Genomic DNA, 14,592 nt, shown 5'->3' on the forward strand with positions numbered 1-14,592 from the left:
TTTCTTTTTGTTCAAATTTTCGAATATATGAAAATTCAAAAATTGGAAATTCGAAAACAGAAATTTGAAAATCGGAAATTCGAAATTCCAAAATCTGAAAATTTGGATTTTCACATTTCCGATTTTCCGAATTTCGAAAAAAAAAAAGAATGAAACGAAAACAAACACATTTTTTGGTATTGCACATGTACAGAATGGAGTAATATAACTGTAGCAATAAGTTGCATAGTTTATAATTTATTTACTTTATTGCCAGTGGACAGCAGAAGCAACAAAGCAAGAACTGCCATGAAAATTCACTGGAGCAGTTCCCATAGTCCCTGGAAAGGTGTGGTAGTAGCCATAAGTAGGATTGCTGGAGTGGCAGGGATGTGAGGATGCCATGTGCCAAGCTTGCTGAAATACTGTGGGGAGTGTGAAAACATACACTTGAGAAGCTGTTGGTGTGTGAGTACATAGGGGCTGCAGTGTGAGTGTTATATCGGGATCCGCTGTTAAAGAGTACTGAAGGAAAACTGAGTACTGAGAGGGTGCTGTGAGGACTGAGGGGCATCACTGGTACTAAGTGAGCACTGTGAGTACTGATGGGGCCCTGTGAATAATGAGAGGGTACTTAGAAACACTGAGGGGGAACTGTAAGTTCTGAGTAGGCACTGTGAGGACTAAGGGGCCACTATGATGACTGAAAGCATTGTGAGTACTAAGGGGGAATTGTGAGTACTTAGGATCACTGTGAGTACTGAGGGGGAATTGTGGGTACTTAGGATCACTATAAGTACTGATGGCACCATGAGTACTGAGAAGCCCTGTGCTTACTGGAGGGGCATTGTGAGTACTGAGGAGTACTGTGAGTACGAAGTGGGAACTGTGAGTACTGAGGAGCACTATGATTACTGGGGGAGCATTATGAGTATGGAGGGAGCCCTATGAGGACTGAGGTAACTGTGAGTACTGAGCAGCACTGTGATTATGGAAGGGGCACTATGAGTAATGAGGACCACTGTGAGGACTGAAGAGTGCTGTGCATACTGAGGGAGCACTGTGAGTAGTAAGAAGCACTGTGATTACTGAAGGGGCACTGTCAGTACTGAGGAGCAAAGTGAGTACTGAGAGAGACATTGTGAATACTGAGAGGGTCACCATGAGTGTTATGAGGGGCACTATGAGTACTGAGGGAGGCACTGTGAGAAATCAAGGGGCACATTCCCAAACATTTTTACAGCAAACATATACACAAAAAATCAAATCAAATACAATAACCTTTTAAAATAAAAACATTTGCTTCACCACATTACATCAGGGTATAATATGTCCTATGGGAGTGTTAAGGTGACCTGATGCACATTCTGTACGTGTTCCTTGAACAACCATTCAAGAGCAAATACTATTGTGTGAGATGTGATCAAGTATTTAGTTTTGATGACCAGATTCTGGACCTAAAGAAGTAGCTGGCAACACTGTGAAGCTTCAACAACCTGGGAAAAAGTTTAAACCTTATCCTTTGCTGGAGCCAGAAAAGAGAAAGGTGGCGTTATGGAGGTGCAGGTGCCAGAGGTGGGTAGCTTTGTTGGAGTCAGAAGACAAGGTAGAGGGAAATGTTTTAAAAAAGCAGGAACAAAGATTGTCTCTGGACAGCCGCACTCTAAAAAAATTGTAGCCTTTATTAAAAAAAGGACAGCACTACAAATCACGGCAACATAAAATAAAACCCGACTGCTGACGCGTTTCGCACTGAAACTAGTGCTTAGTCATAGCTGAGGGAAATGTTTTACAGAGGCTAATCCTCAGTCGACACATCCCAATAAACATACCCCTTTTCATTATGTTGAGGATATCAGTTTACGAGTAGCATTGCTGGAGCAGAATACCTCCCCTAGCTGCAAGGGGGAATGACTACTCCAGTAAGGATGAGGGCAGGGGTATAAGCAAAGATACACCGATAATGGTAATAGGATACTCGATCTTTAGAAAGGCAAATAGGGCAATCTGTCACACAGACCGTGATTGCCGAACAGCATGTTGTTTAATGGGTGCCCAGGCTTTTCACATTGCAGATCAAATTGATAGATTGTTGGGTGGGGCTACGAAAGACCCAATTGTCATGGTACAAATGACTAGTTAGAGGAAGAAGGAGCATCTTTAAAAATGATTTCAGGGACTTAAGTGCCAAGTTAAATTAAGGAGCAGGGGCTTTAAGAGCTAAATAGGTGGTCGAGAAACTGGTGTAAGAAGGGTTTTGTGTTTATGGAGAACTGGTCCTACATTTTGGTTGGTTACCGGCTCTACAACAAAGACAGACTGTACCTAAACAGGGAGCATGCAGCTCTGTTGGGAAGAGGGTGGTCAGAAGGTTGGAGGAACTTTTAGACTAAGATGTGGCGGGGCGGAATCAGCAGGAAATATACCATGCAGTGAACAAGGGCCAAAGTGCACTGAATGGTAAGAAGGCATAGTAGTGAGAAAAAGCTGTCCTTTAGTGCCAATTTATACCAGAGCGTGGTGTGGAAAACCATCTATTTAACCACTTCCCGCCCAGCCTATAGCAGAATGACGGCCAGGCGGTGGTTCAGTTATCCTGACTGGACATGCATCGCAACAATCGGTGGTGCGGTGTGTCAGCCTGATGGAGGCTCTTTACCACGTGATCAGCTGTGTCCAATCATGGCTGATCACGATGTAAACAGGAAGAGCTGTTGATCTGCTTTTCCTCACTCGCGTCTGATAGACGCGAGTAGAGGAGAGCCGATCAGCTGCTCTCCTGATGGGGGGGTCTGTGCTGATTGTTTATCAGCACAGCCCCCCCTCGGATTCCTGCCCAGGACCACCAGGATGTCACCAGGACCACCAGGGATGGGCACCCACACTTGACCACCAGGTATGCCACCCTAGACCACCAGGGATATGCCAATCAGTGCCCAGGCAGCTGCCAATCAATGCCCAAGCAGATGCCAATCTGTGCCTATCCACAATGCTTGCCAATGCCAGTGCCACCAGGGATGCCTATCGGTGCCACGTATCAGTGCCCATCAGTGCCACGTATCAGTGCCCAGCAGTGCCGCATATCAGTGCCCAGAAGTACCGCCTATCAGTGCCACCCATAAGTATCCATCAGTGCAGCCTTTCAGTGCCCATCAGTGTTGCCTATCAATGCCCATCAGTGCCACCCATCAGTGCCGCCTACCAGTGTCGATCAGTGCCCATCGTCAGTGCCACCTCATTGGTGCCACCTTATTAGTGCCTGTCAGTGCCACCTTATCAGTGCCCAACATTTTATAACAGAAAGAAACAAAAGAAAAACTTTTATTTTTTTTTACATTTTCGTTTTTTTTTTTTGTTTAGCAAAAATTAAAAACCACAGAGGTGATCAAATATAACCAAAAGAAAAGCTCTATTTGTGGGGGAAAAATTATAAAAAATTCTGTTTGGGTACAGTTTAGCATGACCGCGTAATTGTCATTTAAACAGCGCCAGCGCTGAAAATTGGCCTGGGCAGGGGTGTAAGTGCCTGGTATTGAAGTGGTTAAGGATATGTGTACAGTATAAATGACATACATACTTGAACCACTGTGACCAATATCTTCACATGCAGACACAATTCTTGATGGTGATGACCTGGAGATTTTTCCTTTTTATTACATGTTCCTAAAAAGAGAAAATCAATAAACAAATGTAGAACAGTTCATTACAGACAGTTGAGTTATAATGGTGAAAATTCACTTTAAAAAAAAAATACTCAATTACATGCAAAGACAACAAAAAAAAATATTTTGCTTGCACATGATTGGATGATGGAAGTCCGCAGAGCATTTTCTCATTCACTAAGCTAAAGGAAAATTCCCTTGCAAGTGAATAGCCTTTTTGTCTTTAGTAAATCTAACCCAGTATCTACATACAAAGTACATACACTATGTCTATTACCAAAAGTTTTGGGACACCTGCCTTTACGCGCACATGAACTTCAATGCTGGAGGAAGAAGTGTTCTGAGGTAAAGTCGGTCAAGCAGTGTGCTGGAGGAAGAAGTGTTCTGAGGTAAAGTCGGTCAAGCAGTGTGCTGGAGGAAGAAGTGTTCTGAGGTAAAGTCGGTCAAGCAGTGTGCTGGAGGAAGAAGTGTTCTGAGGTAAGACTGTCAAGTTTAGGGTCAGTCATTTTGTTCTTTCTGAGAAGTGTGACGCAGTTACTACATTCTTCAAAGTACTAATTTGTTCTATGGGCATCCCATGTCCCTTTCCCCAAACAAGATCAATCCCCTAATAAAATAACAAAAACAAGCAAGAGACTGTTCATTGACTAAAGGAGTGTGTCTAATGGATGTCTGGCAGCAGGGTGGAATGTGTGTATGTTGTCATTTCTAGCAACCAACCTCTACATTTCAAATTATATTGAATATCCTTAATGTTACCAGCTCTAGAATGGATACACTTTTGTTAGTTCAACTAAAGGAAATCTTCTCAGTCCTCATATTTGTTCTGCCCATTATTAGTACTGATTTAATTTTGTGATTACTATTGTGATGTATAGAGGAACATATGGGGATATCAGCTACTTTAAATATACCACTGGTAAAACAAGTGTCCCTGAAAATATTTTTCAAATGTTGCCAACTATGCACAGTAGTAAACTTCTCTAACATTACAATTTTTTTAGAGGTCCTGAGGTTGGTTATGCCATAGTGCATACCTCCCAACCGTCCCGTAAGTAAGTCCCGCAGTCCCGCGATCTGGGCTGAAGTCCCGCAGCCCAGAGCTGGAACAAGTTCCAGCCCTGGGCTCCACTCAGTAGGTTTATCCTCAATGGGTGCAATCAATGTGTGCTCTCACACCCAGCACCAATTGAGGATTTCTGATAGAAAATCTGGCCGCAATTTCTGCTCCCCCCCCCCCCCAATGCAGTCACCAGTTGTTAGGACCGCCGGCGTCCTAGCAACTGATGACATCATTTGCAGGCCTCTCAGCTCCGCCCCATCTCCGGCTCCCGATCCTGCCTATTAGCGGCATGCCAGCAGCCTCCATCGGCTCTCATCGGCCTCGATCCCGGCTCTCAGCGTCTTGTGCAAGGTAAGTGGAATTATGGTGTTGCTATGGGGCAGGGGGTGCAGGTGGCACTGGGTGATGCCATTCCGAGGTCCCGGAGGCAGGGCTTTTTTTTTTCATCCGGCGCTAGCCCTGTGTCTTCCTCTCACTGCTGTCACTTCTAATACAGAAGTTCGGCTTTTGTATTTAGAAGTTACCGCGCAGTTCTCCGGGTAGGACTCATTCACTGAATTCTCCTGGGTTTAGCAGCGCTCCTGTTATGTGAGGGGGGAAGGCCAATGACATTCCTGGTGCCAGGGGCAGGCATCCATCCAGACCCGCTGCTGCCATGTTGACTGCTGCAATAGTGCGATTGCCGGCACCCACAGCATCTTCCCTGCAGCTATCCTATCCACATGGCGATTCCAGAAACAGGTCAGTTTCAAATTGATGACATTGTCTGCAGTGCAGGAACAGATCCCATCCTCCCCAGATCCCCCATACCATTGTCTGCTATCACCAGATAACAACTCCAACCAGTCCAGCTAGCTATTCCCCTCTCTGCCCCCCATGGTGAGCCCTCTGACTTGGATCTGTCCAGACATGACAGATGAGAATGTATTGGAGGGATTTATGCGAGGCGGGGAGATTGGGGGGATTTGTGCTAGATGGGGGGATTTGTGCTAGGAGGGGGGATTGATGCAAGAAGGGGGGATTTGTGCAAGAATGGCTGATTGGGGGATGTCTGCGAGGAGGGGGGATTTGTACTAAATAGGGATTTGTGCAAGGAGGGGGGATTTATGCGAGAAGGGGGGTTTGTGCGAGAAGGGGATTGAAAGAATTTGTGCGAGGAGGGGGGATTGGGTGGATTCGTGCAAGAAGGGAGGGTTTTTGCTATAAGGGGAGATTAGGGGATTTATGCTAGGAGGGGGGATTTGTGCTAGGAAGGAGGATTGGGTGGGATTGATGCGAGAAGAGGGGATTTGTGAAAGAATGACCGATTGGGGGATTTGTGCGAGGAGGAGGGATTGGAAGGATTTGTGCAAGGAGGGGGGATTTGTGCGAGAAGGGGGTTTGTGCAAGGAGGGGGGGATTTGTGCAACGAGGGGGGATTGGGGGGATTTGTGCTTGGAGAGAGGGTTGGGGGGGTTTATGCAAGGAGGGGGGATTTGGGTGATTTATGCAAGGAGAGGAGATTTGTGCTAGGAGAGGGGATTGGCGGGATTTGTGCTAGGAGGGGGGATTTATGCAAGGAGGGAGGATTAATGTGAGGAGGGGGGATTTGTGCTAGGAGAGGGGATTGGGAGGATTTGTGCTAGGAGGGGGGATTTATACAAGGAGGGGGGATTGGTGCTAGAAGGGGGGATTGGGGGATTAATGTGAGGAGGGGGGATTTGTGCAAGAAGGGAGATTATGCCAGGAGAGGGGATTGGGGGGATTTATGCAAGGAGGGGGGATTTGTGCTAGGAGGTGGGATTTATGCAAGGAGGGGAGATTGGGGGATTAATGTGAAGAGGGGGGTTAGTGCAAGAAGGGGGATTGTGCTAGGAGAGGGGATTGGGGGACTTGTGCGAGGAGGGGGGATTTGGGGGATTTGTGCTAGGAGAGGGGATTGGGGGGATTATTGCAAGGAGGGGGGATTTGTGCTAGGAGGGGGGATTGGGGAATTAATGTGAAGAGGGGGGATTTTTGCAAGAAGGGGGATTGTGCTAGGAGAGGGGATTGGGGGACTTGTGCGAGGAGGGGGGATTTTGGGCATTTGTGCTAGGAGGGGGGATTGGGGGGATTAATGCAAGGAGGGGGGATTTATGCAAGGATGGGAGATTGGGGGATTAATGTAAAGAGGGGGGATTTGTGCAAGAAGGGGGATTGTGCTAGGAGAGGGGATTGGGGGATTTATGCGAGGAGGGGGATTTGGAGGGGAATTTGTGCTAGGAGCAGCGACAGGACAACATGGTATCACCCCCCTGGGGGAGGAAGGGTAGACACCATATTTTACCACACAAGGTGACACCAACCCTATTGACGCCACTGAGCGGAACTTCACACAGAAGCACTCCACCTGCTTCTGTGTGTTTGCACCAGGCACCCAGGGGGGACATGCTCACATTTGCTGGTGGGTGCCCTGGGTCCCGGTGCAACAACTGCCCACATTGGGAATGCCGGAGGTGTCTTTCCCGACCTGTCAGGACTGTTAGTAATTAGTAATAGAGGAGGGTGAAATTGGTGGGAGAGCTGGGGGGCATTAGTAATAGAGGAGGGTGGAATTGGGGGGGCATTAGTAATAGAGGAGGGTGGAATTGGTGGGAGAGCTGGGGGGGGCATTTGTAACAGAGGTGGGGATTGGTGAGAGAGCTGGGGGCATTAGTAACAGAGGGGGGATTGGTGAGAGAGCTAGGGGGGATTGGTGAGAGAGCTGGGGGGCATAAGTAACAGAGGGGGGGATTGGTGGGAGAGCTGGGGGGGCATTAGTAAACGGGGGGATTGGTGGGTGAGCATTAGTAACAGAGGGGGGATTGGTGGGAGAGCTGGGGGGGCATAAGTAACAGAGGGGGGATTGGTGGGAGAGCTGGGGGGGCATTAGTAACAGAGGGGGGATTGGTGGGAGAGCTAGGGGGCATTAGTAACAGAGGGGGGATTGGTGAGAGAGCTGGGGGGGATTGGTGAGAGAGTTGGGGGGCATAAGTAACAGAGGGGGGGATTGGTGGGAGAGCTGGGGGGGCATTAGTAAACAGGGGGATTGGTGGGTGAGCTGGGGGGGCATTAGTAACAGAGGGGGGATTGGTGGGAGAGCTGGGGGGCATAAGTAACAGAGGGGAGATTGGTGGGAGAGCTGGGGGGGCATTAGTAACAGAGGGGGGGATTGGTGGGAGAGCTAGGGGGCATTAGTAACAGAGGGGGGGATTGGTGGGAGAGCTGGGGGGGCATTAGTAACAGAGGGGGGGATTGGTGGGAGAGCTGGGGGGGCATTAGTAACAGAGGGGGGGATTGGTGGGAGAGCTAGGGGGCATTAGTAACAGAGGGGGGGATTGGTGGGAGAGCTGGGGGGGCATTAGTAACAGAGGGGGATTTTGTAAGAGAGTCAGGGGAAATTGCTGAGAAAGCTAGGATTGGTGAGAGAGCTGGGTTTTGTTTAATCACACCCGTTAAGACCCTCCATCCATTAAGATTTTGGCAACACCCACATTTTGCTGTTACGCGCGCCGCAGCTCCCTTACTCCCTCATTTGTCCCTCATTCTGAAGTTCAAATGTTGGGAGGTATGCATAGTGTACACATATTGACAGCATATTAGCAAAATAGGGTACATTTACCTGTCAGACTGAGCCCTCCAGCGCTGCGCTGTGATCAATCTGGAGGGTTCTGGGTGCTTCCATCATCATACGGTCTTCCTTCCGGGTTCTGTGCCTTCGGTCACTTGCCTTGGCTGCGCTGCGTTGATGTTACTCCCACGCATGCTCATGTGCATCCTTTCTCTCTCTCATACTCCCTTCCTTACCCCTCAGCCCTCTCTCATCCCCGTTCTCTCTCTCTCTCTCATCCTCCCTCTCTCTATTTCATTACATTTTTTTTTTTAACAAAAAATTGTTTGCATTTTTATGTATTTATTTATAAAAAGCCCCACCAAAATCCTAAGCACCAGGCCCATGATGTTCTTAATCGAGCCTTGGGAGGGGGGGGGGGGGAAGCCTATAAGCAGAAGTTCCACTTTTTTTCTGCCATTTGTAAACTTAGCAGAAAAACTTTTCTCTGCTTTGGCTATGATAGGCAAGCCTGTGATGTGAGTTGAACTTCCTACTTATACTAAAGTGCATTGTTAGCATATTTCTATAGAGAATCTACTTCAGGGCTGATACTACTATATGCACACAAAGGAACAACCTTTACTGGACCCAGAAAATCAATATAATGCAAACCTCTAGCCTACCAAAAATGACTGATATTTCATATATTGGAACGGCAAGCATCTGCATTCTATATATACTGTATATATTTCAAAATGCTTTTTAAAAATCTTTCAAACTAAAAAAAAAGAGAGCGCATACAAAGAAAATCAAGTCAAAGAGGACAACCACCAGCCAAGGTGTCACAGAAAATCACCCAAATATATAAGCAGTGGCAACAGATACATCTCAAAGCATCATCAGCAGATTGACAAAAAGGTGGGTGTGATACAGTAGGTCTCAAAAACAAAAGACATCATAATTTAAAAAAAAACATAAAACAATAGCATAACCATGTTGAATCCCATTTGTGAACAGAGGAAAATGAGATTGTTACATTGACCAACAATCGCATGGTATAATCATCACTCCATGGTACACATATAGAAAAGTAAGTGTGTGCCCAGCCATTTTTTTCTCCTTTTTGAATAAAGGGGGGGGGGGTTACAACCCCTACCAGGTTTTTATTGATATCCAGGGACCTATTAGACAGATTTGCTTTTGTTCCCTTACCTGCTGACAACATTTTACCAGATAGGAAGGTTAGTCTCCAATGGAAAGAGGTGTGAGATGCTGGGAGTAGAAGGAAATCTGAGAACATGTGAGATGGTAGAAGTGGAAAGAGAACTGTGAAATGTGGGAAGGTAATAGTAACAGGAGAGCTGAGGCTCAGAAGATGTGATACAGTGGCAGTGTGGGGAAGAGTACAGATGTGGCTATATGTAGTTCTCCAGATTGGCCACTAGATGCTCCCATAGCTCGAGAGTGAGATTGAGCCTGGGAACTGCTTGGGTTAAACTGCTAGCCCTGCTAGGAGAAGGGCATCCTGGGTAAGGCTATATTAGGAAGGCAAGGAAATGGCTGAGTTAGTTTATCCATGGAGGGAGTAAAGGTTTTCTCTATGGGTGCACAAGCACAGAAAAGCTTGTAGTCTATATTATGTGTACCTTAGGGGAGCAAACAGGGCAAAGCCTTGAGCTGAAGGACTTTATGCATTTCCTAGGACTACTCACCCCCCCTGGTGAATGAGCTACTGGATTTTGGGACACCCCTTCTGTGAGTAACAGGTCTGCCTTCTCATGCCACATCTTTCTGAACTATGCTGGAATGTTTGTAACTTAAAGCACACGTCCTCACACACAAGGGAGAACAGGTTAGTTCCCCTGGGCCGCGTCGTGTTCATGGTACGCTGCTAAGATCATTACCCCAGGGTCTGGGCAAAAACAGGTAAAGAGCACAACAGCAGTACGTAGCAAGAGAGCTGTAACCCTTTCTGTTTTACTGTATTGATTCGTTTCTTATATAATAGACTAGAACTAAGCAGAAAATAAAAAATGAAAAAAATATGATGCAGTCTGTCACTAGTATTAACACAGTATTTTTTTTTTTTTTTTTTTTTGTTCTTCTATAACATAGAATTAACTGTGTGATGTCAGAAGCTTGTCACTTTTGGGTCTTTTTTTAGTAACTCAGCCGAACAGACCGATCGGTATCAGATCGGCTGCATTTGAGGCCAGAGGAGATCTGGGGTTTAATAGACCGCAGAGCTCTCTATAAATAGGACCTGTCATGGCCCATGCTAGAACGAGGGATGTTGTTCATCTCTTGTAATAGCAATAAAAGTTAATTAAAAAACAAAATTAAAAGGTTGTGTTAAAAAATAAATATAAGAATAAAATAAAAATGTATTCCCTGCTCACGTGCAAAAGTTAACGCGCATATGTAAACGCTGATCGCACCACATATGTGCAGTATCGTCGCAAACATCAGAGAAAGAGCAATTTTAGCATCAGACCTCCTGTGTAACTAAACGTGTAACATGTAAAGGCTTTTAAAGCGTTGCCTATAGAGATTTTTAGGTACCGTAATTTGGCACCGTTCCACAGGCGAACACGATTTAAAAAGATGACATGTTGAGTATCTATTTACTCAGCATAACATCACCTTTTATATATTACTATTGGGTATTCTATTGTAGTTTGTGTGCATTAAAATTCAGTAAAGTGTATTCCCTCCAAAAAATGTGTGCTTAAAACCACATTTGCAATGCCCACTACTTTATTTTTTACATGTAGAAAAACAATGCCAGAATTGGCCTAGACTGGAAGTGGTTAAAGGATAAGTTCACCTTTGGGAACATGTTACATGTTCCACCCATTTTTAAGCTGGTTACACACTATTTACAATTTTCTTGTACAACTTTTCTTTAGATTTACCAAAAACATCTTTCAAATTTTATGCAATCAGGCAGGCCCTTGCACTACATAGTTGAAGGTAAATCTAAAGTAAATGAAACAACAAAAATTGTATAATGTGTATCCAGCTGTAACATGTTTCCACTCCTGCATTGTCTCCCCGATCTAGTGACAGCAAGTGGGGGATGTCCCATGCGGCCTTTGCAGCTGTCGGCTTGTAGATCTCATGGAAGTACCAGGATACTATTGAGCACTCTAGGTAGTTCATTGTCTTAGACATTTGTTGTCACATGCTTATTTTCTCTTGATGAGACCCCCTTATCAAATTCTGCCCACCCATATCCAAAACAGAGAGAAAATATTCTACACATCGCTCCTCTATCTCAAGCAGATTCCAGGTATTTGATTTTTTTTGGAGTATTACAGGGTTCCCTCTAGGGCTGCAACTAACGATTATTTTCATAATCGATTAGTTGGCCGATTATTGTTTCGATTAATCGGATAATAGCCTTAAATTTTTTTAAAAATTAGCATTTTTACATTTTTTTGGGCCAATTTGTTGTTGGGCAGATTACAAAACACAAATTGCCGCAAAAACACATTACATGCTTTTCTGCAGCTTCTCCATTGGAGTATATTGAACAAAAAAAAACAAAATAGCACCGTTTTGCGTTAAAAAGTCCTTGCCCTTTCCAAATACGCAGCAGCTGAAAAAAAATCATGGATGTGAACGTGTACTGTGGAAATGACAGTTGCAGTTTGGGAGTTAACCACAAGGGGGCGCTGAAGGGGTTATGTGTCACCTAATGTGTGTTTACAACTGTAGGGGGGTGTGGCTGTAGGTGTGATGTCATCGATTGTGGATTCCTATAAACGAGATCACACGATCGATGACACCGCCACAGTTTTCACGCGGCTCTCCCCGTTCTTCAGCTCCGAGGACCGATCGCGGGACTCCAGCGGCGATTGGGTCCGCACGGAGCTTCGGACCGGGTCGCGGGAGTGCGCCTGCGACCCACGGCTGGGCTAAAAGATCAACGTACATATACATTGATGTGCCCAGCGGTGCCATTCTGCCGACGTATATGTGCAGGAGGCGGTCCTTAAGTGTTTAATAAATATGAGGCAGACAGACTGTGGGAGAGATTTTCTAATACTGTAGCACTCAGAATCTGGTGCAGCTGTGCATGGAGCCAATCACTTTCTAACTTCAGCTTGTTCAATCAAAGGATAAGTTCACCTTCTGTAACATGTTACATCCTTATTCAGGGTGTAACTTGTTAGAAATGTACTTGCCCCCGCACTCTAATTCCCCCATTTTAGCGAGCTGGAGAAGAATATCCCACAATCTAAAGACGCAGCCATGTGGGGCTCTGTCCACCCTGCAATGTCATTCATTCACAGTGTTCTGTGAATGAATAGACTACAACTACTGACAGTCCTGGCGGCTGTCGGCTTGTAGTTCTCAATGAACTACCACGGCGCGGTTGAGCGCTGTGGTTGTTCGTTGATTCTTCCTGTCAGTGTGAAACTGCCTGCCCGTATGATGTAGGGGCAGACAGCTTACACTGGCAGTCTGCATGAGACCTGCATGGCATCAGCAATTTGCTAATCACTGATGCAATGCTTTCCAGGCTCCTAAAAAAAAAAAAAAAAAAAATGTAAATTCACTTTTTTATTTTACCTGCAAATAATGTGCATTTATTATTTTCTTTAAAAGGTGAATTTATCCTTTAACCACTTCCCGATCACCGCGTGCCGATGTACGTCGGCAGAATGGCACGGGTGCACAAAAGGGCGTACCCGTACGTCCCTTTGTAATCCTGGGCTAGCGGGTGCGCTGCAGGAGCGTGCCTGCGGGTCCCGCGGACTCGTTGTCCACCGGTGGCCCACGATTGCAACAAGGAGAGGCAGAACAGAGAAATGCTCTTCCCTGCCAGTGACATTTACACAGTAATCAGTGGCTATTTTTAGCTCTGATAGCTGTTAGGATTGTGCAATTCGTTCCGTAACAAATCGAAATTCGGACGAATTTAGCAACTTTCGGAGGTTCGGAAGCATTTGAATTTTCGAACAAATCAATTACGAATAAAACCGAATCCGAAATATATTATATCGCAAATGGCGAATGCCCGAATACCTTTGTCATAATTCGTTGTTGCGTTAATGCGGCCTAATTCAACAGCAAGTCGACTTGTTGTGATCCCAACCACACATCCAACAATAACACTCTCTGCTCTGCTCTCTGCTCCTCCCTCACCGTGCTGAACTCCCTCTCAAAATGGTGTACAGGGGTGGAGGCTATAGCCGCATGTCAAAAACGAAAGTAAAATACGAGATTTTGAATTGTCACAAATAACCGCAATGTATTTAGAAAAGTTCAAACCCATTCAAAGCACGTTAGGCAGCGCCATTGTAAGAAAGACGCGGAAAATTACGAATCAACGAACCAAAAAAAGTTACGAATCAACGAAAAACAATGTACTCTACCGAAAGTACCAATCAACTAAAAATAAGGCTTACATCAATATGAATCATTCCGATTCAATGAAAATAGACGATTGCGAAAAAACGAATTAGTCCGAACACGAAAAATCACGTTTAGCAAAATTACGAATGATTATGAATCAACAGGACGGAAAAGAAACAAAACTAAACAAATTTTTCCGTTGTGCACAAGTCTAATGGCTGTACAAATGTCATTGGTCCCAAAATAATATCAAAAGTGTCCGATCTGTCGCAATGCCGATAAAAATCGCAGATTACCACCATTACTAAAAAAAATAATAATAATAATGCCATAAATCTATCCCCTATAACTTTTGCGCAAACCAATCAATATACACTTATTGTGATTTATTTACCAAAAATATGTAGAATACATATCGCCCTAAACTGAGAAATACATTTTTATATTTTTTTATATTTTTGGGGTATATTTATTATAGCAAAAAGTAAAAAATATTGCTTTTTATTTCAATATTGTTCGTTTTTTAGTTTATAGCACAAAACATAAAAACCGAAGAAGTGATCAAATACTACCAACATAAATCTCTATTTGTGGGAAAAAAAGGACGTCAATTCTGTTTGGGTACAACGTTGCACGACCGCGCAATTGTCAGTTAAAGCAGCGCAGTACCGAATCGCAAAGCATGCTCAGGTCATTAAGGGGGTAAAATCTTCCGGGGGTGAAGTGGTTAAGCTTTGTCAAGTAAACCTAGAAGCTGATTGGTTTCTGTGCAGAGCTGCACCAGATGTTGTACTCTCCAGTTTTAGTAAATCCCACCCCAACAACCCCCCTCTCCCCTCCCCCCTGTATGTCTGTAACATTCTACTCATGCCTAGATAATATTTTTTGTTATGTTGATATAACAATAATCATACTGTCATCTCCATCCATGTTTGTGACATAACATCTGTGTTTTACACAAATCAAGAATGTAC

At 44.9% G+C, this 14,592-nt stretch overlaps 1 long non-coding RNA gene across 1 annotated transcript in view; it reads right to left on the minus strand.

The window, feature by feature from the left end:
• Positions 1-14,592, minus strand: part of LOC120927099 — a 36,374-nt gene that overhangs the window by 15,272 nt on the left and 6,510 nt on the right. The window contains exon 3 of the long non-coding RNA XR_005747031.1: positions 3,557-3,642. This is a non-coding gene — a long non-coding RNA (uncharacterized LOC120927099). The remainder of the gene's footprint in view (positions 1-3,556; positions 3,643-14,592) is intronic.

This window comes from Rana temporaria, chromosome 2 (assembly GCF_905171775.1).
Source record: "Rana temporaria chromosome 2, aRanTem1.1, whole genome shotgun sequence".
NCBI lineage: Eukaryota > Metazoa > Chordata > Amphibia > Anura > Ranidae > Rana > Rana temporaria.